Source organism: Spermophilus citellus, assembly GCF_964194105.1.
Source record: "Spermophilus citellus genome assembly, contig: SCAFFOLD_58, whole genome shotgun sequence".
NCBI lineage: Eukaryota > Metazoa > Chordata > Mammalia > Rodentia > Sciuridae > Spermophilus > Spermophilus citellus.
The window spans coordinates 154,157-180,485 of record NW_027672891.1 but is presented as its reverse complement, the minus strand read 5'-3'; the positions used below and the strand labels follow the sequence as shown (position 1 = coordinate 180,485).

The following is a 26,329-nucleotide window of genomic DNA, read 5'->3' as shown; positions in this document are numbered from 1 at the left end:
TTCTCAAACTCAACCTCCAAACCCCCCAAACCTCCCCGTCTTCCTAACCTGATTTAATAACTTTTTCATCTTTCATTCCCCAAACCCTTCAGCCCCACATCACTGAATTATCCTCAACTGTTCTTTTTTACATCCTCCATCCAAAGGCTGTTGTCTGTATCCTCAAAATACATCCATCTCTAACTACTTCTCATACCTCTTCTACTCTCTATTAGCCTTTTGGTCTGAACACTATCGTATTTTCCCTAGATTTGTCTTAGTGCTTTTTTTTAATGCTCCCTTAAAGTCTGCTCTCAGTTCAGCAGCCAGAATGTCCCTGTTAACTGTGGGCTGGAGCTCACCATTCTTCCATTCGTGACTTTTCACTCGGATTGAAACCAAAGTCCTTTCTGTGGCCTGTATGACCTCTGGGATCTAACCCTGCACACACCCTTTATTTTCATCTTTCACTACACTCCCGCTTGCTCATTCTGCTTCAGCCACTCACTTCCTCACTGCTATGTCCCCAGACAGCTCAGATCCATGTCCACATCAGTGTATATGCACTTTGTAGTTCCCTCTGATAGGAACACTTTTTCCTCAAATATTCTTCTTGGTAACAGGTGCATATGTACACACACACTCTTTACCTTCTCTGTTTATGTATTTTACCTATATATTGTTATCAGCCTTCTCTGACTAGAAAAAACTCCAGGAGGATAAGGGTTCTTAAAGTTTTGTGAACTGTGGTACCTAAAATGCTACTTGACATGAACAATGAATGGATTAATGCTGATTCAATGTCTGCTGTGTACTCTGTGCTAAAGAAATGCAGAAATGTTGAAGCTACTGTCTTTATGAAGGACTCATATGAATACCATAAGTTGAAACGTCTAGCAGTAAAACAGTACACTGATGAAGGGGCACCTCAGTATGTGTAGCACAAGGTATAGGTAGCATAGGAGCAATTAATACAGATTTAGTGATGTCCCCAGATAGTATGGGGTTTTAAATGGACCTACGATCTTACCAGTTGAACCAGGAGGAAGAGGAGAAGGGCATGTCTAGTAGAGTGTGCAGGTAGCAGGGTATGATGTACTGTATGTGAAGTAAGCCACCTAGAGGTATTCAAGGACCTATGCAGGGAATGATTAGTAACAAAGCAAGAAGCTGTATCTAGTATGGCACACCAGTAAGCTTGGACTCAATCCATTACCTTTCCTCCCCTTCCCTTCCCTTCAATAAAGCCAATGTTGTGTATTTTTTTAAATTGAACAAATTATGTATAATTATAAAGCATCAATCTCATTCCCTAATACCTTCCTTTTTCCTCCCTCTTCTCTCCCTGATCCACTTGATCTCGTCTTATATATAAACTCATTGTAGCATGTTTTTACATGGACATAGCATGATTTGGGAATTTCATTCCCTAGGACTTCCCTATATACTCTCCTCCTCCCTTCCTATACGCAATATTGAGTCTCCTTCCTATTTGGGGAGCTCTTTTTGTTTTTGCTACCCCTTCCCTACTTTCCACATATAAAATTCAACCCTCAACTTTTAGTCTGGGTTATTTCACTTATAGCACGATATTCCCCAGTTCCTTCCTTTTACTAGCAAATCACATAATTTCATTCTTCTTTATGACTGAGTAAAACTCCAGGTGTGGGGTATGTGTTTCATATTTGCTTTGTCCATTAGTCTGTTTATGGATATCTAGGCTTGGTTCTACAACTTGACTGTTATGAATTGAGCTGCAATAAACATTGATATGCATATATCACTACAGTATGCTGGTTTTAGTGTTTTGGGATATACATACACCAATAGTGGGACAGCAGGGTCATACACGAATTCTATTCCTAGCCTTTTGAGGAATCCCCATACTGCTTTCCAGAGTGGTTGCACTAATTTGCAGCCCCTCCAACAATATATAAGTGTATCTTTACCCCCACATCCTCACCAGCAATTGTTGTTATTTGTGTTCTTGGTCATTGCCATTCTAACTGGAGTGATATGAAATATCAGTATAATTTTGATTTGCATTTCCCTCATTGCTAGGGCTGTTGAACATGTTTTCATGTTTGTCAGTTATTTGCATTTTTTCTATTGAGAAGTGACTGTTTATTCTTTTGTCTATTTTTGATTGAGTTATTTGCCTTTTGGTGTTGAGCTCATTACATATTCTGGATATTAATCCTCCCTTGGAAAAGCTTTCAAAGATTTTCTCCCATTCTGTAGGTTCTCTTCATGTTCTTTTCCTTTCCTGTGCAGAAGATTTTTCATTTGATGCCATCACACTTATTTCTGGTTTTTATTCTTAAGCTTATTAAGGAAGTCACTACCTGTGTCAATATGTTGGAATGTTGACCCTATGTTTTCTTCTAGCAGTTATACTGTTTCTGGTGGAATTCCCAGGTCTTTGATCCACTTTGAGTTATTATGCAGGGTGAAAAGAATGGAATCTAATTTCATTCTTGTTCATAGGGAAATCAGTTCCTCCAGCACTGTTTGTCTAAAAGGTGATCTTTTCTCCAAGGTATGTTTTTGACAGCTTTGTTAGGGATCAGATGACTGTGTCCCTGTGGATTTCTCTGCACATTCTAGTCATTGATCCTCATCTAGTTTTATGCCAATATCATGCTATTTGTTACTACAGCTTTGTAGTACAATTTGAGATCAGGTATTGTGATGCCTCTGCAGCCTAAGCAAGGCTTTATTGAGTATATTCCATGTACCAAGAATTATGAGGTGTCAAAGCAGACAAGGGCTTTAATTTCATGAAGTTGACTTAGACAGCCTTGAATCAATGGGTAGCATAGTAAAGTTTAAGTTAGCTCCTGAAATATCAAAGACATGATAGGAGTCCAAAATTTAAGAATAGATTATAGGGGACTTGGGAACATGCTGGACTAGTACATATTTCTCCATTCTAAATAAGATAAATTTGCTGCCTCTTTGCCACACTCCTTTCTCTGATCCTAATAATATAAGTACAAAAGACAGTTTTTAGTGTTCTAATAAATTTCTTAATATTTTCTAGATCATACTTATTCCTCCTATCATTCTAATTTACATTGACCTTTAAGGCAGGGGTGTGCTAGGGATTAAAGCTAGGGCCTCACAATGCTAGGAAAGTGCTTAAGCTACATCCTCAGCCCTTATATTGGTTTTTGACAGGAAAGGCAAGAGTAGGGAGGGAAATTTTTATGGCTGGACAGATATTAATAAGCGTCAAGCAAAGATCTAAAAGGAATTGAAACTAGTTTTCCTCTAAATACAAAAAAATATATATATTCTTTTCTACCTACATCAATACTAATTAGATGTTTATTGTTCCATTTAGTAAGTGCCAGGAAATGGCTTTTGGTTTGGCCTGGGACTGTCAGGCACTGGCCAAGTTTAAAAGGCATACATCTAATCTGCCCAATTATTTCTTTATTCTCAGTTCTGTCATTTTTCACAATTTGGAATTGTCTACATGAACATGCACACCTAAAATATTCTGCTAAAATAGAAACTGTACTGTCATGAATATGTTAACTCACTGCCCTCTCCTAAAATGGAATGGAATTTATTGACTTACCACTTCTAAGTAACCCTTACTATGATTTGGATTGGAAGGTGAATTCCAGTCAGGATATGTATCTCGGAATGATGTTCTTTGGTATCATTCAGATTGATTTCATTTAGGAAACAAAATATCTGAATGTTGGATCATCTACTGATTCTCACCAGAAGTAACTTCCATATGGCTTTACTAATGGACCTGCCTTGGGCCATCTTGAGTCATAGAGCTAGAGTTCACTACCAATTAAAGATCCACAAAGGAAGTAACAAAAGTCCATAGGTATAATTTCAAAAGATATAATGTTTTTGGCAAGGCAAGACAACAGTAGAAAGTAGAAAATCATCAGAAGGTGCCAGCTATATGTGTATCCATTATATTGTAAAAGGGAAAAAATGGATTATTCCTTTAGGCCCACAAGAGAGAAAATAAAGGTTCTAGGTATTTGGGAATTCTTTTTCTGTTCTGAAACCTAGTTAATTTAATTTGTTAATAAACCTAGTTAATTTAACAGCTCTGGAGAATTGTTGGAATCACTCTTCCAGTTATTAGTGTTTTGTGTGTCAGGTCAAAAAAGACATGATAAATCATCCTCTTTTTGTTGTGTACAATAGAATAGCCCCTAACCAACTGTGTCATGCCAACAAAATAATCTCCAGATTCACCTTGTAGGACAATGAAAGGTAAATTAACAAAATCATGAACAATAAGGAAAGCTACCATTTGGGACAAATTGTTTTCTCCACCAGTGACTTTTAAAATGTCAGCTATCAGTACTGAAGTGTTAGGAATGTGTACTGAATTGCTATAAAGATACTGTATACCAGTGCCAGAATCTTGTGTGAGTAAACCTTATTGGAAATCAATAATCCTGGGAAACACTGTATCACTTTTTTCTGGTGTAAGTAAACATCTTCAAAACAGGTTTGGATACCTATCAGAATCACATTAAGAAAACTCAAGGGGCCTTTTGCCACTTTTGTCTATTTAATATCAAATCTCTGGGGGCAGGTTGTGAGATTTCTAACTGTAGAAGTATATATAGTGATTCTGACATACCATGAGAATTGAGACTCACTGCTCTAAAATGATTTGTTCCTATGAATTTTGCTATTTAGATCTTCAAGGTCTGCTGCTTGGCAGACAATGCCCAAATCATGACTGTTAAGAACTCAGATAGTGGCCTGTCTCATGTAGCATATGCAGATAACCACATAAGCAGGTCAATAGAAGCCTAGCTGAGCAGTGTCATGTTTCCCCAGGATGTCACCATCACAGGGCAGCTGCTTCCCCATAAGTTTGCAGAGCTCTTTCAAGGCATATAACTAGAGCTCTGGTCATCAGCAGTGCTCAGGTCTCAAACAGCTGTAATAATCAAGTGCCTAATACTTTAGGTACTCACTCTTATTTCTGTTAGGAATCCCCATCCCATAATAATATACCAGGTCACTCCCTCCCTCCCTCAGGTCTCCAACAAATGTCCCCTTACCTGAAAGATCATCTCTGAACATTTAATTAAACCTTTCACAGCATTCCCATCTTCATCCTCACTATTCTGCATTTCCAGTGGCACTTATCATGACCCGACATCAGGTATCTGTTTGCTTCTCTCCATTCTCTGCCTCTTCTGTAAGAATGTAAGTTCCATAACAGCACCTAGAACAATGATCGACACATAATTGGTACTCCATAAATATGGATGAAAGTAATGACTATCTTTGCACTATGCAGGTGTTTAAAATAAAGGAGTCCTATTACATGCATACAGCTGAAAATTCCCTTTACATTCCACACCAATCCCCAAGTAAATAGGAATTTTAAAGTAATCATTGAGCACTGGTTCTTCCTACCTCTAGCCTGATTTCACTTGTGAATGCATTCTGAAATAATAAATTATTTTTTAAATTTATGGGTTTATTATTGGGTTTTTGTTTTTCTTGTTCTTGTGGTGCTAGGACTTAAACCTCACACACACTAGGTACGTACTGTACCGCTGCGCTACAATCCCAGGCTTAGTTGTGCTTTTTAATGCTCAAATTTTCATCAAAGCACAAAAATTTTAAAAATCAAGCAGACTTACAACAATGAAGATGAATCTCAAATCTGTTAGGTAAAGAAGCTCAACTTGAAAAGTTAAATATATGTTTCTATTTATATGATATTCTGGAAAAGTCAAAACCATATGGAGACAGTTACTAGTTTTATGGTTGCCAGAGTGGAACAGGAGGAAGGATTCTCTACAGAGGGGCAGCATAAGGGAATGGTGGAGTCATGAGATAATTCTGTGTCATGAATGCACTGGTGGGTGAAGAATTCTATGAATTGGTAAAAACTCATGAAACTGTATACCCAAAATGTCAAAAAAAATCTTTTTAAAAATATGTCTATTTATTTAGTTGTAGTTGGACACAGTACTTTTATTCTATTTATTTATTTTTATGTGGTGCTGAGTATTGAACTTAGCACTTCGCACATACGAAGAGAGCACTCTACCACTGAGCCACAACCCCAGCCCTAAAAATGTATATAATCAACCTTCCCATTTAACTGTTGACTTAAATGGTCAGAGCTTTCTGACTAGAATAGCTTTCCTTCAGAATTTTGAAAGCCTTTGCTCCATTAACTTCTGGTTTCCATTGTTGTTCTTAAGAAATACAAAGCACTTCAACTCCTGTCCTGTTTTTCTTCTGGAAACTTTTAGTTTTCTCTTTGTCCCATAAATATTATGAAATTTATAAATTTTAGTGTATATCTTTTAATCACTACACTAGATGCTTTCAATTTGAAAAATCAGACTGTTAATTCTGGAATTATTTTCTTTTACCTATTCTCTCTTAACTCCTAATCTGTGGAATTTGAACTTCCTGGGCAATTCTAATTTTCTTAGCTTTCTTCTATTTATCTCTTTGGCTTTTTTGTTAAAGATCCCCTTATCTTTCTTTTAAATTTTGCTTCCTACTGTCACTTTTAATTTCTAAAACATCTTATTTTGTTTTTAAACAACTTTATTCCAGTTTCATAGATAATAATTCCTTATTAATGGATGACCTTTCTATTTGTTGTGGCCCCTAATGTAAAATGTTTTCCTAAGATGCCTAGTAAACACTGCTGTGCTCAAATTAATTAATTGGAAGTTCTGTGCTGGTAGTGGAGTTTGCCGATGTTATGCTCACCTATAGGACAATCTTGATGGATAATTTACATAGAAGATATCCAATATACATTATCTTTATGCCTATATATATGTTTTTTTAAGTTTTTAACAGGCCTTTAAATATTTGTTTATTTATATGCGGTGCTGAGACTCAAACACAGCACCTCACACATGCTAGACAAGTGCTCTACCTCTGAGCCATAACCCCAGCTCACAACTTTATGCCTTAATTATTTGGCAGTTTCCCCCAATCTTCCTTTCTTACACCTCGAGGATATAAACATAAGCCTGGCTACCAAAATTCACTCAAAATGGCACTCTTTCTGCCTACAGATAATTTGTGGTCTCATACAAGATAGGAAAAGAATTCTCACCTGGCCACTTTTTGTGGCGAGCTCTAATTCTGAAGCAGGTTTTTAAATTGGGCCTGTCAGTAGCTAGTGGTGCAAAAGTGATTTTTAAATCAGTCCTAACTTCACCATCCTCTTCAAAGATATTGTCAGCATTCAATTTTGTTTCATAGTTTTTTCTCCTTCCAACTTGAACACTCATTGAATACTTTTTTGGAATATATCTTTTACTATTTCCACTTCCAGATCTTTTTGCTCATTTCTACCCTATCTAAAATGAACCCACTCAATTCACTCAATATAACAATACCTTATATATTCTCTTCACAATAATCATCATAATCTTTCATTGCTTTATTCTTCATCTCTGCCACTAGAAGGAAGATCAGATTTGCCTTGATCTTATTTTTCATGATTATATATTCTGCAGGGCCTAAGAATATAGGGCTCAGAAGTCTGGGTTTAAATCTGTATATTTAGTAAATACACACTAAACTTCTCTCCTAAAAGTTTTTGGAATAATTTAATCAGAAAATTCATGTAAAGTGCTTAGTACATATATGGCACTTGTATACAACCAATAAATGCTAAGTAAGGCAAGTACAGGATAAGCAAAAAAGTACAATGAAGTATCCTAACATGTGGTTGGAAAATATGGTCATTATATATATTTCATTCTTGGGATGAATTTTGGGCATATAGTTCAATTCCCTTTTATAAGATTAACAACCTTAGGGTCTTTTGTTACTTTTTTCTCCAACAGGATATCTATCACAAGGGTCACTGCTGACATCTCCCTTGCCAAACGCTCAGTATTAAACAATCCCAGTAAGCATGCAATAATAGAAAGATCCAACACAAGATCAAGCTTAGGTAAGTCTGCAATACTGATGAGCTGAAGCTATGTGGACATTGCTCTCCTAAGAATGACAATGAAGAGATCTAGCCAGATGATGCTTCCACATACTGCACAAACAAAGGGGCATGTGTTGTCAGTAGCTAGTGGTACAATCTTCATTTTATTGTGTGGAAAGATTTGTTACAGTTTCAAGTTAAAAATTCCACATGCTATCAGTACTGATGTTTTGGTTGTGGTTTGTTTTCACTAATAGGAGCTGAGAATTTGAATTATCAATAATGAAATCATATTCAGAATAATGTAATTTGTATACATGATGAGAATGAGGAAGTAAATTCAGGGCTATTCTCCATTGATACCAATATCTGTTTTATTTGTAAAAATAGTATAGGGTCTTGGTTAATTTGTTCACAGAGTAGTTCTGAAAATTGCTTATTAACCTATACTGATTAAATTCAGACCTTTCCCAACTATTTCTTCTCTTTGAAATATGTGCTTAATCACTGTTACACATTTAACTTACTAGATTGTTGGGTTTATATTTTTATAAAGTAAATTTTCCAAGGGTTGTGTGATACTTAACCTTTAGTTCTTTTTCATTTATATATTAAATAAATTCTTTGAGATGCTAGCTTTTAACAGAGAAGTTTTTAGTTTAGTCTGATGTAAGATTATGTAAGTAGAAAAACTACTAGAAATCAAAGGTTAGTTATGGTACTTTATAAAACTGTTTTATCCCTTACCAAACAATTCTTCACTGATGAGTCCTTATCTGACAACTACTCTCAATATTGAGTGCTCACAGGAATTGTTATAAAATGATCATTTCATAGATTCAACTGATAGTTAACTAATTAGACTTACTATTGAATTAATGAGATGCATTTAGATTGTCATCGCTCTCTAAAACTATTGTGTACACATTATTTTTAAATGGTATCTAACTCAATACAATGTTGAAGAGTCAAATAAAAAGATGAATTAGATAAAGCCCTTCCTCCTAAGAGCTTAATGGCAATAAGAAAAACATAAGAGCTCAATAGAGTAGAGGACAAAAACCATAAGGGAAGGTTTTCTAAGAAGCTGGTCTGAGCTGAGACTTGAAGCATGCATGGTACTTTAGTCAAGAAAAAAGTACATCAGTGGTAGAGGGCTTGCCTAATATGTGTGAGACACTGGGTTCAATTCTCAGCATCACATATAAAGAAATAAAGGTCCATCAACAACTAAAAAAAATTTTTAAAAAAACCATGTTTCACTGTGGCTGAAGTGTATCATTGAAAGAAGAGGCAGGTGGAAGGTGACACCAGAAAGAGGTAAAGGTAAAATATTAAGGAGCTTGGAGCTTAAGGTATTAGGGAACCATGTAGAGATTTGTGTCCATTCATTTAATAAATACTTGAGAACCAACCATGTGATAGGCATTATTCTAAGTGCCAGAGACATAGAAGGATACAAAGTTCTTGGTCTTAGGGATTTTTGTCTCATGGGAGAGATAAGGCCAAAAACTTACAGACCATTCATTAGTCAATGGATAATGAGTCCTGAAGTAGTATCAGGCCAGGGAGTAGAGTTAAGCTGAGAAGGAAGGTATAATTTTATAGTGTGAAGGCCTCACTGAGGAAGTGACATTTTAGCAGAATGATGGATGCGGTATTTAGCATGCCAGGAACACTTTTCTCAAGTAGCTGCAAAACAAAAGACACTATTCCTGTTTCATTTATAGTCCTGCCTCTTCTTCCATCAACAACCATCCCTAGATTATTTAGAAGCAAATCTCAAACATAATTTGCTGAGTTTCTTCATTTGTGCATTATAATTACTACTTGACTAAATCAGGATTCAAATTAAATCTATACATCATAGTTCACAGATCTCTTAGGTTTGCATAAATCTTTTCCTTGTCACTTATTCTGTAAGGCACTGAGAGTAAAAATTTTCCTAACTGTATTACACTGAGATAATTTATATGCATCTGTTTCTTACAAACTATTTAATTTGGAAGTCCAATGTGTATTTTTTTTTTTCTTTTAGCAAGACCTTATTGTGAGCATTATGTCACCAAATATTATTTTAAAGCTATTATGTTGAGCCCTGGTTCCTTAAAGAAGTTCAGGTAAATAAGAGGTCTCTATTTATAACACTGTGAGGCCAGATGATTAATGACTTGCTTTTCTGGAATAATATGCCAGTTAAAATTATTTCTAGGAATCTTCTGGTATGAATGCAGATGCATAAGAGGAATCAAAGGTATTCATAGAACCAAGTTTGCTGGCTTAAAGGAGTCTTATAGAATTGATCTTCCAATAATTGCAGTGAAAACTACAAGTTATACTTTATAGGCCTATGCAGTCTAGCAGCTTCTGGCTAATTATTAAAATCAAACTTTTAAAAATTTAGTTGCTTATTCATAATAGCTATATTTTAAGTGCCCTGCAGCTAGGCTACCATACTAGGCAGCATGGATATTTTCATCATCACAGGTTTTAGAATCTTTGGAAAGATCATAGAGTAGTAGATGAGCTGAATGCAATTTTCTTGGAGTGCAAGTAGGTCTTTTGTTTGTTTTATGGTGCTGGGGATCGAATCCAGGGCCTCATGCATGCAAGGCAAGCACTCTACCAACTGAGCTTTATCCCCAGCTACTCAAGTAGATTTTTAGATGTTTGGTGATAGCTTAGATTTTTGAGTGCTTCTTCTAATAGATAACTGCCCTTATAAACCAGGAATGTTGCAGGACCGTTTCTTGTTATGGGGACAGTTTGTAATAGGTACCTTTCATGTGGTTCAGCTTGCTAATAAAATCTCAACAGCATGATCGTAGGGGACACAAATGTACATCAGCTCATGCAATGACTGCTTGGGTGAAGTGGTTAGAAATAAAGATATAATAATTTTATGATTCCACAGAATGAAAAATGAGTCAGCAGAGAGCAAAAACATTTGGCTCTCAGTATTATGCTGAAGCAAATTTTAGAAATTCTAAAGGTATTATAAAGAAATAGCTCTTTTCAAAAAATAACTGATCAAAATTGTGCTGCCTATAAACACAAACTGGCTGATCTGACCTTTCTGTTGAAGAAATAATATACCATTTAAAATGACATTTTTAAATAACTGAACTCTGCTTACCCTTTTACAGCAGAAGTTCAGAGTGAAATCGAAAGGATCTTTGAACTTGCAAGAACATTGCAACTGGTAGTTCTTGATGCGGATGCTATTAATCATCCAGCTCAACTCAATAAAACATCTTTGGCCCCTATCATAGTGTATGTAAAGATTTCGTCTCCTAAGGTAAGGAGAATTGCTGCTGTTAGCTTAGCTCTATAACCAGATTTTACTAAAATGTGTTTTATGTTTGCTTTCCAATTAGAACAGACTATGCCTTTATGATGGGTGTGGAGGTTGAAAAATATATTATTAGGAATTTTTATGATTGATATAAGCAAAACACCACTACTGTAATGGGTTAAAGCAGTAATTCTTAAAGTGTGGTCCATAGATCCCTGGTGGGTTGAGACACTTTCAGTGGATACTTGAGGTAAACCTTAAAGATATTTGCAAAAATGATGAAAAGCAACTATGGGTAAAACAGCACCAACAGTCATTGTATTACCATCATGCTATTATAGTTAATTTTCATTACACAGATTCTAGACCCACAATTTAATAAAATTAAGTATTTATGAGGACACTGCTGCTAGATTTTCTATAACCAGATTTTACTAAAACGTGTTTTCTGTTTGGCATAGCCTGTTCTATTTGGAAAGCAAAGTTAGCTACATTTTTCCCCCCATGGAATACCGTTTGTATGTAGTCAATATTTTCTTGAGCACAATAAGCCAATCACTTTAAGGAGAACAACAGCCTTTGTTACGTGTTATATACTCATTTGTATCATGTTTTAATTCAATATAAATGTCAACAGTTTTGGATAGATCTGATCAACTCAGTGAACTATTATTTTCCAAATGATGAGTAAATGTTACAAACATACCAGTGGAACTTAATGAGAGAGAAGTTCATTGATATGGTTTCAGATAATACATGTCAACTAGTCTTTAAGGCAAGATGACTTGTTGAATTTTAGGTGATATTCTTTGATGCTATCTAAAAGGGTGCAACTAAAATATTCCTCCTTTTACATTGTGTAGCAGGTTAAATTTTTCTTGCCTATTTCAACAAAAATGATACATTGTAGAAGCATACAGAATAACTGTATTCTATGACAAAAACTATAGCTGTTTTAGGGGCTGTGGCAGAGCACTTCTGAGCCTGGTATGTGTGAGGCACTGGGTTCGATCATTAGCACCACATATAAATGAACAAAGTCTCTCTGCCAATCTACAACTACAAAAAATTTTTTAATTGTAGCTGTTTTATTAATATTTCCATTTCACATAAAAAAGCTCTTGGGGGGTTTTGATTTTTTTAAACCTGAAGAGGTCATGAAGCAAACAGTTTGAAAACTTAGGCTAGAAAGGACACAGTAAGCTCTATGCAGGTATGTAAAGATGCAAGTGAGATTTATGTTAGCATACTGACTTTGTAGAGATTGTCTTTTATAGCTCAGTCTGTTTATAAACATCTTTGTTATATATAAAAAGGTCCCTAGATAAAGGAGTCACTAACGTACCTTGTAGTTTACCTGAGTGAAGAGATTTCTCTGTTGAAAACTTGTCTCTTTTACAGGTTTTACAAAGGTTAATAAAATCTCGAGGGAAATCCCAAGCTAAACACCTCAATGTCCAGATGGTAGCAGCAGATAAACTGGCTCAGTGCCCTCCAGTAAGTTTTGTCTGTATATGGTAGAATCCAGTTGAAGAGATCAGACCTGGAATTTCATTGAAAAGGCAATAAATGCTTGTCAGGGAAGAGAATCTTCATTGTGTACAGTGATATTCTCTCCAAAGAAAAACTGTCTGCCTGGATCACATTTTGAACACATTAATAAGCCAGATAATGATCATGGCTTACAAAATGCTATGTGCATCTTTATGGTATACTCACTTAAATATCAACTACAAGACTACAGCCTCATAGTTGATTTGTAAGACGGGTCTCTTTGGGGTTGGTTTATCATTCGCTTCTGATCACAGGGAGCCAGTTGTCTACTCTTAACTGCCCAAGGAGTTTTTAGTACCAAAATACCTGAAAAATAGCAACTTAAAGAAGGTAAAGTTTATTTTGGCTCGAGGTTCAGAAGGTTAGTCCATGGTGAGCCAACAATTTCTTTGGGCTGGAGATTCAAATTATTAATCCATTAAGTGGATAATTTGCCTTGGAACTATTAAAGTTCTTCTAGTCCCTTCTACCTGCCCCATTAAGTGCTGCTATAAAAGTTATCAAGTTGATTGAAGTATATTAAAGGTTTTTAAAAATGTTTGTAGAAAATACATGCCTCACTGTTAAAATTAACAACAAACTACTATGAAGTTTGAATCATGCCAATTTGAGTGCTTTCAGCAGCTTTTGTCAAATTTCACATCCTGATATTACCTCATTAACTTCTAAATTAAGCCTTTCTGCAGTCACTGTATCAAGAAGAGGCTTCTTCCTATACTGTTCAGATTTTTATTGTGTCTCATCTCTCCTATCATAGTTCACTGTTTTTCATTATTGATGATAAACCTACTATTATACCCTTACCAAATATTATGACACCTGTTCACTTAGTGTTCTACACAAAGAGGTGAGATGCCACATTTCTGTTGGCTGTCTTAGCTTATAAAAGAAGAACACATAAGCAAATCAAGTGGTACAGGTTTATCAGTCTCTTCCTCCTTAGTTGGTGGAGGGTGGTGGGAACTCAGTCCTGAGTTAGTGTGTTATTTAAATATTTACCTCCCCAGGAATTGTTTGATGTGATCCTGGATGAGAACCAGCTTGAAGATGCTTGTGAGCACCTTGCTGACTATCTGGAGGCCTATTGGAAGGCCACTCATCCTCCCAGCAGCAACCTCCCCAACCCTCTCCTTAGCCGTACCTTAGCCACTTCAACTCTGAGCCCCACCCTAGCCTCTAACTCACAGGTAAGGGGAGTTATCTTGTATAAAGAAAGTGGGATGCCCAAGGTGACACCACTGCCGTGGTATACTAATGCTATCCTAACTAAGACAAGAAGTGTGAGTCACTTGGATACTCAGGTTCACCAAGTTGTGTACCTGAAGAGAAGCACTATGAACACAACATCCATAGACTTTAAAACTAACTGCATGATCCTAAAAGACCACCTGGACAACCCTGGGCAAGTTCCTTAATTGCTCTTGTCTCAGTGGACTTGGAATGATAAGGGCAAGTGAACATATCTTCCCTGCCCCCCCCTCAGAAATTTGTGCAGGCATGTCCCATTTGAGCACTTCATAATTTTTTATTAATCCACTCACATGTACTCCAACAGAGGCAGTTATGTGTATACCCACATATAGAAAAACCTCAGACCTGCACTGAAACTACAATATATAAAAACTTTCTCCCTCCTTCATTTAGTCATTAAAATAAAAAAAAGTATGTGTGCTTTTCCACACACAACAAAGTCCAGCTTAGTGTCACTAATAAGGTTTGTAACTATATTATCAAAGGAATTAATACCTAGGTCAAACATTTCAGATACGTAAAAAGAACTACACCTGAATGGCCTTGCATCTTAGTTCTTTACACACTCACCTTGGTTAATGTCTGCATGTTCCCTTTACTGCCAGGGTTCTCAAGGTGATCAGAGGACTGATCGCTCAGCTCCTGCCCGTTCTGCTTCCCAAGCTGAAGAAGAACCTTGTTTGGAACCAGTCAAGAAATCCCAGCATCGCTCCTCCTCCTCTGCCACACACCATAATCATCGCAGTGGTACGAGTCGAGGGCTCTCCAGGCAAGAGACTTTTGACTCTGAAACCCAGGAGAGTCGAGACTCTGCCTATGTGGAGCCAAAGGAAGATTATTCCCATGAACATGTGGACCACTATGCCCCACATCGTGACCATAACCACAGAGATGAGACCCATGGGAGCAGTGACCACAGACATAGGGAGTCTTGGCACCGGTCGAGGGACACAGACCGAGAGCAGGACCACAATGAGTGCAACAAACAACGAAGCCATCATAAATCCAAGGATCGCTACTGTGACAAGGATGGAGAAGTAATATCCAAAAAGCGGAATGATGCCGGGGAGTGGAATAGGGATGTTTACATCCGCCAATGACTTTTGCCCTTTGTCTCCCCCTCCCTCAAGTCCCCTCAAACAATCTTTGGGGTCTACATTGCAATCACATGTGATCTGTCTTGTATATTTTGTATTGCTGTTGCTTAAATAGCAATAGCATGAAATAGAGTATTAATATCCATTATTTTATTTTGGAAGTGCTATATAAACTGGCCTGGTACAGCAGTTCTCTGGTTGTATACTAGACTCTTCAAAACCTGTTTGAGGTAGCTGCCACATGAACAAAATCTTTTGCCGTCCAGACAACGTTGGTGTTTTAAGAAATGTAGTTGATGTACATCCAGCAAGCCAGATTCAGCACAGATTAAAAAGTGGAATTTCTTGGTTCTCCAGATTTTTAACACCCAGATACCTGATGGGCATATTCATTCATTCATGGACCACTGTTTCTTGCTTGTACCTCTGGCTGACTAAATTTGGGGACAGATTCAGTCTTGCCTTATACAAAGGGGATCATAAAGTTAGATTCTATTTTCTATGTACTAGTACTGTGTACTGTATAGACAGTTTGTAAATGTTATTTCTGCAAACACCTTATTATATAATATATATCAGTTTGATCACACTATTTTAGAGTCTTAATGCCAAGTCAGCAGATTTGCTTTATGAATTACAGGGATCAGAAATGCCCACATTCAGGAAATTTGTAATAATGTTGTCTAGACACCTCTCCCCATTCTAAAAAAAAGTCTGTATATAATGTAAATATGTGTGATTGCTTGACTTAAAAAGGTTTGATTTCTGAATGTTCTACCATCCTTGTAAGTTTATAATTTTAATCATAAATTATGGTAAATATAACCAAACTCCAGAGATTGTTCTACTCCATACAGTTCACCCAGATTGTGACAAACACATACTTAGGAGCTAGTCACGGCACTGGAGTATATGAGCCGGAACCCGCTGTGTGCATGTGTCTGTACGTAAGAATGTGCACGAGTGACTGAGATGTTTGAGATGCTGAAGACTAATGAAGAAACTAAAGTCTGCTATCTAGAATTCTCACCTGGCTTTGTACTTAATCGTGCTATATGTTGCTTTAATAATCCATTGAGAAGTCAGGGAAGGTGAGGAAGCTTGCTGCCAAAGGTAACTAGGAAAGCATTCATCTGCTGGCTCCTTATTTTTGCTCCTAGAGAGTAAAAATACAGGCAACTTTTACTGTGAGTGTTTCACTGGAAATATACAATCTTTGTGTGTTAGAGTATTTGTTTTAGTAAGAAACGTTTACATAGCTTGTGGAAGTATTTCATAGGAAAATAATTTTTTATAACTTCTCCCACTTCATTTTCTAACCTTGCCTTTTAATCTTTTTGTTTATCTCCTAGTTACCTACCATTCCTCCCACCACCAACTTGAATAGTTTTACTGTCTGTCAGAACCCAGAAGTGCTTCTTACAACCAAAGTTTCTGCTCTTCAGAAGTTATCAGGGCAAAATGGGGTGACTTGAAGTGAATGAAATGTTAATATTTTCATACATCTACTCTGAAGGGGAATCTAGAAGACACTATCTCCATGCCTCAATTATACTGCTATAGGAGCTTCCAATGCTATTTTGCTAATGCTAAAACATTCTGTCTCTCAAGTGTTAAGACAGTATTAGGTGTGCAAATACCTAGCACTTGAAGCTTGTCCCAGGAAAATGCCTATCTATAGATCTGTACATTAATTTATTTAACAATAATAATTATAGTAATTTATTTTGCTTTCTTAATTATTCCAAGTTCTTGCCAAATATTCTTGGGCATTATTTCCCCTACACCCAAGAATACTGGAGTTTTATCAGCTAAGTGAAAAATTTCAGAATTAGTCTTCTGTACTGCTTATAAAAACTTACAGAATATAAAGTCATTAGTTTTGACATAACTTTACATGATTAAAAAAATATATTCCAATTTAAATTTCTTTTAAAACACACACTAAGATATTAATTACCAATCCATTCCTTTCTTACATGTTAGTTCATCCCAATTAACAACTTTGGAATTCTTAAATTCTTGAAGTATAACTGGCATTTACCTTTCCTGCTGCTATCAATAGTGCTAATAGATTTCATATTTTTAATTTTGTCCCTGATTCTTAGTTTCTCACTTGACCATGGAACACATTAGTATAAATTACAGTATTCCTTAAATAAATATATTGAAGAATCTGATACAGCATTTATGTGAAAACTGTATAGTGGGCATATGCATAAATGTGTGTAGTACATCTATAAATGAAGAAATAATCACAAGAACAATGGGATATTTACTGACTTGTGGAATGTAAAATTAGTCTTCACACAGCAGAGGCTTAATCTTAACCTATACATTTATACAATCATGATTTTTGTAGTCAACCTAGAAAATGCTGGAAATGTTCTTTACTGGTTTTTGTCATACCCATTTCAATTTTTTCCTATGCTTTTCTCTACTGCTTATTTAAGTTACTGTTACAAAAAGGTGCTGCTAAATGTAGGATGTCTTAGTCATACTGTACTTTGGGACAATGCCACATTTTAACATGGTCTGCTATGCATTCCTGTTAAACATGCACTGTCAGCTACACTGAACTGTTCAAAAAACCTGGTTTAAAGTCGTTCATATAAAACAAATAAAGAGCTGGCTTCTGCACTGTTAATTAGTAGTAGTATTAATTGCCAATTTTAGGAATGATCTTTGTAGTTAAGAACTTGTTACATATTCAACAACAATTCCCATTGTGGAGCATCTTCCTTAGGAGCACTGCTAACTACTTGATGTTCCTTTATCCTGGATTAAAATAATAATAATAATAAAAGTACGTAAAGGATTTGTTAAGGTATGAGCTATAGCAGAGTGATCTTCTTCCTTCCTTAATATGTGCAATGATTTGGGGATTACGTTTTAAGAAGAAGATCCATCTTCATGATGTATTTCATTTATCATCCTTTTTCTTTTGCTCAGTGATGTATTGCTACTAGTCTTAGATGCTCTGCTCTTATTAAAACAGGAGTCACATTGCTAGAGAAAACACTTTAATTTCTGCCAAAGTTTATTTTTAACTATTTGTACTTCATTTTGTGATTTAAAGTAAAATGATAGGATTTAAAGTAATACACTGTTGAATTCAAGTATTTTAAAAAATATATTAAAAGATACATTTCTGATTTTCCTTACATTTTTGTGTTCCTTAAAATTGAACAGTTATATTTTCCAATTTGCAATTGTTTGAAGAAAAAAACACCCACTGAAAACCACCGAGGTTAAAGGAAAACTTTCAAAATATTATTTGTTCTCACTGCTTTAAATATGCAAATATCGATTCTATTTCACCGGTATTAGTTATATTTTGATAGTTACTGGTATTGATCCAAAGTTCATACAAGTTTGCTACACTGCTCTTCTACCATATCCATCCCAGCTAAGACTTTTCAGACAGCATGAAAGGAAATATTTAAAATGTGAGGGAGCACGTGGAGTCCTGTTACAGAAGTACCACAAGTAATAATGATTTTTCAAATAACATTTACTAGACAGAAGGCCAAATGAGGAGTGTGCAGGGGTCACATATTTGAATCCTGTAAAGCTTGAAATAAGTTGTTTCTCAGTAAACATCTATTAACCATCTACTCTGAAGCTATGACTCAATTAAAAATATAAAAGGGTCTCCATTTCCAACATGTTTCCTAAGCATGGGAGTGGGGCTCAGGACATGGCGGTAAACAAAAGTATTAGGTGCCTTGAGAGCAAAAGATATGGGTACCAGAGGTATACACAAAGAACTCAGAAGAGTGTGACCATGAAAGATTTGTTCAAGGGAGAGACCTTACCTACCTGATCCAAGAGACCTTGCAATCATTATGGATACAATAAGTAGTTTTGAGAAATTCCTAAAGGAACTGATGAGGGGAAAAAAAGAATCAAATATTAGGGAATTGTTTCCAGTAGTTCCTTTCTTATACCCAAGGCCCAGTAACATTTGAGTGATTTGAATGAAAGCTAACAAAATAGTCTGATGTATTTAACACATAAGACAACCTTAAAACTCTGGTTGGGTCTTGAGTATTTTTAGAGTTTAGTGCTTGCCCTGCATGCACCAGGCCCTGGGTTCAATCCCCAGCACCCTATCCCCCAAAACACACACAGAAACACCTGGGTAGAATGAAGCAAGCCTTTTTTTTTTTTTAAGAAGTAGATGCACTGGCCACCACAGAACTATGTTTGGTCATTTATGCAGTTTGAATGGTGATCTTGTTTTTTGCATGAATTCAAGTTTTATAGGAAGTGGTCTTTTTTTGTCTTGATCAGTCAGAAATATAGTTGTCTGAGACTGTTTCCTGTGAAACTGGTTATGTTCAGTAGAACAAGATCCAGCTGTGACAACCAGTTGTCAGAAGCTGGTTTTCTCATTCTTACCAAGCACTTTCTAAAAACTTGTACAATGTGGTCCAACAGATGATAAAGGTACCCAGAATGTGAAATGTTCTCATTTATTTTACCCACAAAGAAAACACTCATTTTACTTTTTTGTTTAAAAACTATCATTTAGAAAAGGCCAAACTTCATTTAAAAGAGGATTTACCAAATAATAAGCAGAAAAAGTAAGATAAAATACTTCCCTTGGTTCTTGGCACACGGTAAATGTTGTATGTCCCAGGCCCTGAATTCTTAAGGAAACAACTAGTTAGGATCCTGGGAACAGAAAACAACTTTTTAAATAACCACATTAAATATCACTAATTTTATTCCACTGGTTTGATCCACTTTTTTCATACTAAATATAACTAGTATTCTTTATAAATTAAGACCCTACATGAAAATGTTCCAGATATCCATAGCTCCTTTTATTTATATTCTACTGAATATACAGAGAAAAAATTATTTCATAAACTCAAGAATATAATTTCAGCCTCCCCTCCTCCAACACACATACTTTTTCTTTCTCAGATCTCTGGTTAAACTGCTGGCAGCTTTGTCTGTTACCATAGCTACCAGGACATCATTCAGTTGGCTTGACAACAATGTAAGGGGGAAAAAAAATACCCAACAGCAGCAAATGTTTGGAATTTTCATTTCGGTGGTTCCTTTTCCAATGTGCTTTTGCACTTTTGAAATTTTGCAATAAAAAATCCTATACAATCCTTATTTGCCAGCCAAATCATGTCTTCTATTCTGGCATCTCTGAGAGAATCAATGTCAGTATCCGATAATGGCACAACAGATGGATCAAATCGCTGCAGCTGTTTCAATTGTTCAAGTGATAGGCCAGCTCCCACCATTCCTTCTCCTCCAATCTGTGGTTCCTGTTGGGAGCAAATAAATATGGACAAATGCCCTGTAATTAGTAAGCAGGACTGATACAATTTAAGGTAGAAGATAAATCAAGTTGTACCTACCACATCTTCCAAGAACAGAAAAGTGAATAAATGCCTTTCACTTTTATGAAACGTAAATTTTGTTTTCTGTATATAGTATGTGGGAAAGTAATAACACATAGTCATCTGATGCAAGAGTACCCAACATGTCCTACATGCTTATCAATTACCATGAAATTACAAAAAGTCTAAACTTCACAGAACCATAAAACTGCATGCAGCTCTGTCCCATTTACTTAGTTCTGAAACTTCATAGAGGTAGCATTGTGTCTTGCATAAAGTGACCACTCAATAAATGGAATACTATTATCAATAAAGCAATAGATAAAAATCAGCTTTATGATCTCTAAACCTCTGAACATTTAAAAATTAACATTTTTCATATAATAAATTATAAAGAAGCAATAATACTGAATGACTTTTTTTTTTCTCTCTTGGTTGCTCTTTTGATACCCCTCAGTAAAGTCAGTATGGGCTATGATTTGACATGAGAAAAATGCTCTTAATGAATTTCATAACAAAAATATAGGACTGGAAAGGGGAAGGAAGCCTTTTTGGAAACAAAGTGCCAAGTAAAATAGAACAACACCTATAAGTAGAATAAACATGTAACAAAAATTACACCCAAACTCTGTGCCATTTTAAGACATGACAAAGTAAAAAGCCAGGGAAGAACTGTCATCAGAATAAGGAATTTCCTTATGGGGTATCTAAAATGGACCTAAATAGAGACATTCTTGTTTATGATGATATCTGAGTCAGAAGTTTTACTTGACATGTTTCCTCATATGACACACTGCACTTCATTTTCTGTGATTCATGAGATTACAGAGAGGATAAAATGAAATTACTCTTACCTGGGATTGAAGCTGAAGGCAAGGAAACATTTCGAGGGCCCAGGCAACTTGTTCTTCATTTTCTGCCAATGTTATAGTGCATGTGCTATAAACTAGCACACCCCCTGGCTTCAACAACTGAACTGCCTAAAGAAATCTATGGTCAGACCAGACATACCACCAAGCCACAGAAATAGTTGAAAAGATTATATAGCCTTAAGGTACAATATTTTTCAAGTATTGGGGAGAATTAAAATTATGTTCTCTATGGCATATTATTAAGCATGAAATACTTTTATTCAAGGCTAGATGCATTACTTTGGAGCTCCCATACCCTATATGGACCAACACTCTGACTTTCATGTCTTTAGATACCAATTATAGGTTAAACACTCCCAAATTGCACAAATTGACATTTTTAGGCCAGAATTTCTTCCTGCATTTTGTACTCATATATTCATCTGCCTCCTTGGAATTGCTACTATCAAACCTGACATGTCCTGAAATGAACTGTTATCTACCCTTTGAAACCTACTAGAAACCTTAGATTATCCTTTATAGAATAGATTATCCTCTATCATGTTCATCATCCATCAGCAAACCCTACTGGTACTACTTTTAAAATATCAATAATTTGGCCACTTCGATACTTCCCCTGCTGTCATTCTGGCCCAACCTTCTTTATCTCTTGCTTGCATCACAGTTATAGTCTCCTAATTCAACTACCTGCTTCCTTCCCTGCTCTCCTACCATCTATTCTCATTATCACAGCCTTCTAAACTTGTCACCTTGCAGCCTAAATCTTTCCAATGTCCTCCATTATCACTTAAGAATCAAAGTCAAATTGAAGGAGGCCTTCAAGGCCCTATACAGACAACAAGTCTCTTGTTGTCTTTCTGATGCCCCCTAGGTACACTTCTCACCCTTGTTCACTCTGCTTCAGAAACGGTGGCCTCCTGCTGTTCCTGGAACATGCAAGGGCGACTTCCACTGCAGGATCTCTGCACCACATAGGAAAGCTCTCCTAATTCTCAGATTGCTCACACCTTTACAATCTTATATTTGTTTACATGTCATCTTGTCAGCAAAGCTCTTCTTGACCACCCCACATAAAATCCAAAATATTACAATCTAGCATTTCTCTCCCATCTTACTTTCCTTAGTTTGCTCCATAATGCCATAGCATTACTGTCTTATAATATATTAAACTTATTTCCTTCTCCAATTAGACTAGAAACCCCAGGAAATAAGGGCGTGGTTTAGTGAAACTTTTCTACTGTATCATCAACATCCACAATAGCATCTTGCATATAATAAGTGCTCAGTAAACATCTGTCAAGTAAATCAAAAAATAAAGTTATGCTAAAGTGAATTTGTCTAAAGTTTATTTTTTCAGATTCTATTTTAAAAACTTTTTGCAAAAACTGTTTTTAAAAGCACAGAACATAGCCAGGCCTGGTGGCATAGGCTTGTAATCCCAGCAGCTCAGGGAAGCTGAGGCAGAAGCATCACGAATTCAAAACCAGCCTCAGCACTTAAGAGAGATTCTGAGCCACTCAGCAAGACCCTGTCTCTAAAATAAAATACTAAAAAGGTGTGGGGAGCCGATTCAGTGGTTTAAGCACCTGAGTTCAATCCCCAGTACAAAAAAAAAAAAAAAAAAGAACACACACACAGGACATATACTACTGTTTTCTTCACTGGAAAATTTAAACTTTATTACTCTGTGCCAGGTATTATGTGAAATACTTTAAACAGATTTTCTCATTAAAACCTGTAACAGCCAAATTGTGCTGCATTAGGTAAGCTTTTTCTGTTTTAAAGCCAAGGATGTGGTCTCTGAAATAGTTATCTAATCTACAAAGAGTACTACATTGGTGTGTGAAGAAATTAATATAAATGAACTCAAAGACAACTTGAGACTGAATAATCACTATTTCCATTGTTGCTGTGGTCTATGTATTTATACTTAGAGGGCTGAGAGGAAATAATAAAGTCATCTTTAATCAAATGTCGTCTATACTTTGTAAAAATCCATTAAGTCATTTTTCCAAGAATGACAAATTCTCAAATAGTCTACCTAGGCTTCTTTTGAAACATGCTGGAGATCAGATAAATTTGCATTTCTTATGGTTTTTCTACATTTTACACTAGACACTGTTCTTCCCATTTTTTTAATTACTGCATTTGCCCCTGGTAGACTTCCTGCTTTTTGTATGATAAAAATGACCCAGGCTTTGAAAAGAATAATTTACATCAGATTCTTCACATCAATAGGTAACTACATGTGAAAAATTAGTAACAACTCAGCAAATTTTCTTTTTCCAAAGATAGATCAAGATGTTTGGAATTCACTGATGTCACAGCAAAGAAACTTCCTATGTATTTAAAAGATGAGTCAACATAAAAAAGAGCCCTATATTTAAAATGAGCTCTTTTCAGTCTTTGCCTTATACATAGTAAAATATACATAAAATTGACCCTTTTAATCATTTTTACATATATGATTCAATGGCATTAAGAACATTTGTACAGGGGACTGGGATAGTGGCTCAGTGGTAGTGTGCTTGCCTAGCATGTGTGAGGCACTGGGTTCGATTCTCAGCACCACATACAAATAAACAAAATAAAGGTCCATCTACAAATAAAAAATATTTTAAAAAAAGAACATTTGTACAGCCATCACTACTATTCATCTTTTGAACTTTTGCCATCATCCCAAACAGAAATTCTATAACCATTAGACAGTATCTCCCCATCCTCTCACTGTCTTACTCCATGGTCAACTATGGTTTTTTAGATCTACTTATTCCAATGCCCTAATATAAGCAGAATCATGCAAAAATATTTTCTTTTGTGTCTGGCTTATTTTACTTAGCATAATATCATCAAGATCCAAACTTACTATAGCATATATCATAATTTCACTCCTTGTTAAGGCTGAATAATATTCAACATACAGTTATACCAAATTTTTATTTGCTTATGACTCTTGAGTTGTTTCCACATTTAGGGTTGGGGTGGGGGAGGTACCAGGGATTGAACTAAGGGGTACTCAACCACTGAGCCACAACTCCAGCCCTATTTTGTACTTTATTTAGAGTTGCTTAGTGCCTCAATGTTGCTGAGGCTGGCTTTGAACTCATTATCCTCCTGTCTCAGTCTCCCAAGCCGCTGGGATTACAAGTGTGCACCACCGCATCTGGCTTGTTTCCACTTTTTGATTACAGTGAAAACTGCTGCTATAAACATTTTCCTAATGCTTTCAATGTTTAACTAGTGATGTTCAACTTCCATTACAGCAAAGGAGCATCACATACCACAGAAAAGAGTTTTCGCTGTAGCGGTTGATACGATGTTATTTCCTTTAAAGTCCAAGTACAAGCCATGTTTGGTCTCTGTCCCATTCCACTACAGGGTGCATCAAGGAGAATTCGGTCAAAAGATTCTGGTAAGAATGGAGGTGCTCCTACAGAGAGAATTGTAAATGTTACTTGTTATCTTCTATATTGGTCTTCAATAGAAAACTCTTTAATATAAGAACTGATGATCAGGAATTTACAAATTATAATTCAGAAGAAAAAATACTGGAAACAATTTCTCCCTTTAATCAAGCACACCTGGTTAACCTACTACTTCTATTTAATGTAGATTTGACTTTGTAGAAAGGTTAAAAAGATAGTTATTATAGTGTCTAATTATTCTGTTAATATCATATAGATCTAGGTTTAATCAAATGATACCCCGTACCCTAACATTAGAAGCCACTATTTATCAAACCTAGGACTTGGAATTAATTCTAACTAATTCTGGAAACTGACAGTTATCTTGCTAATTCCTACAGCAGACAGCTCCAGAAGAAAAGAGAGCCTGTTGAATTGTAGTCAAACATCCTGGTTCTAGTTCTGTTGTTCTTTGACCTCCTTTTGTCTGTGGCCATCAGTATGGCTAAGATCTAGGATGAGTCATTACCCTCCTTGGATTCATCAAGGTTCCCTTTGCATTCACTTGAATAACTTTTCCATTCCAATTTCTGATCTATTTACTGTTACTGGAGAAAGTCTTTAACAAATATAAAAACAGACCATTTTATTTACCTACCTGCTACTGATTGTTTTTAGTTATAGCTAGCTGATCCTACAGGACCCACAGTAATATTCTAAATCTCACTCTCTGCTTTTCTGATTGCAAAGCTCTATTAGACACAAACAATTATCAATTTAACTCATTTCCATCTACTACTACCTCTTGCTTTCTTACCTATTGTCTTAGAAGAAATTCTGCTCAAAGAAATTATTATTTGGGATTTTTGACACATAAAATCCTCTGGAAATATTATACCACTTACATTTTCATTATCATGAATGTATTTGTTTCCCCAAATCCTCAAAGGTGATTTTTACTTTACTGGCCATTTGTGACTTTTTTCTTTTTTTGTGGGTACCCTTTGCTTACTCTATCTATTGAGACTATCTTTTCCTCATTGGTTATAGTAGCTCTTTGTACATCTATTAATATTTCCTTTATTAAATATTTTATAAATTTTTTTCACAATCTGTTACATTAGTCCTTTTTTACATGCACAGATAAATGCTGGGTAGTAAATATGTCTTCATTATTGTGTTGTATTGCTGCTTTCATGTTTTAAAATAATCTCCATTATAAAATCAGATAAATACACCAAGATCTATTTGACGTATTTCTGCTCTGCTCCAGCATATATTAAGAAAATTTTAGAAAACTATGACTGAATTTTTTTCCATTAAATATGAATAGTTTTCAATATATACATCCAAAGAGATGAACTAACTCTCAGTAGGAAAAATGCAAAAAGATCCACAGCAAAACATATTATTATAAAAATGTTCAGAGCCAATAGCAAAGAGAGAAATCTTAATAGCAACAAGAGAAAAATGATTTGTTAAATGCTACAGAACTGCACTAAGATTAACAGCTGATTCCTCATCAGGGACAACCAAAGTCAAAAGATGCTAAGATGACAAATTCAAAGTGCAGAAAGAAAATAT

At 35.7% G+C, this 26,329-nt stretch overlaps 2 long non-coding RNA genes and 2 pseudogenes across 5 annotated transcripts in view; 1 reads left to right on the top strand and 3 right to left on the bottom strand.

The window, feature by feature from the left end:
* The window catches only part of LOC308640455, a 31,531-nt gene extending 16,787 nt beyond the window's left edge, over window positions 1–14,744 (bottom strand). Inside the window, exons 1-3 of one of the 2 annotated variants that reach the window (XR_014020280.1) lie at window positions 14,577–14,744; window positions 12,547–12,744; window positions 5,037–5,203 (exon numbers count right to left, since the gene is read on the bottom strand). This is a non-coding gene — a long non-coding RNA (uncharacterized lncRNA). The remainder of the gene's footprint in view (window positions 1–5,036; window positions 5,204–12,546; window positions 12,745–14,576) is intronic. The other variant, XR_014020281.1, reaches the window with a different exon arrangement.
* LOC308640454 (voltage-dependent L-type calcium channel subunit beta-2-like) overlaps window positions 1–15,659 on the top strand; it is a 30,220-nt pseudogene extending 14,561 nt beyond the window's left edge. Inside the window, exons 6-10 of the transcript XR_014024357.1 lie at window positions 7,815–7,924; window positions 11,053–11,204; window positions 12,603–12,698; window positions 13,763–13,942; window positions 14,612–15,659. The product of XR_014024357.1 is annotated as a voltage-dependent L-type calcium channel subunit beta-2-like (transcript). The remainder of the gene's footprint in view (window positions 1–7,814; window positions 7,925–11,052; window positions 11,205–12,602; window positions 12,699–13,762; window positions 13,943–14,611) is intronic.
* LOC308640456 lies at window positions 14,744–18,977 on the bottom strand. The gene is made up of 3 exons (XR_014020282.1): window positions 18,926–18,977; window positions 16,134–16,259; window positions 14,744–14,820 (listed from the first exon to the last, which is right to left on the bottom strand). It is a non-coding gene; the product is annotated as an uncharacterized lncRNA (long non-coding RNA).
* Window positions 18,978–20,160: 1,183 nt separating this feature from the next.
* The window catches only part of LOC308640461 (tRNA (cytosine(72)-C(5))-methyltransferase NSUN6-like), a 45,754-nt pseudogene continuing 39,585 nt past the window's right edge, over window positions 20,161–26,329 (bottom strand). The window contains exons 9-11 of the transcript XR_014024356.1: window positions 24,623–24,771; window positions 21,324–21,449; window positions 20,161–20,394 (exon numbers count right to left, since the gene is read on the bottom strand). The product of XR_014024356.1 is annotated as a tRNA (cytosine(72)-C(5))-methyltransferase NSUN6-like (transcript). The remainder of the gene's footprint in view (window positions 20,395–21,323; window positions 21,450–24,622; window positions 24,772–26,329) is intronic.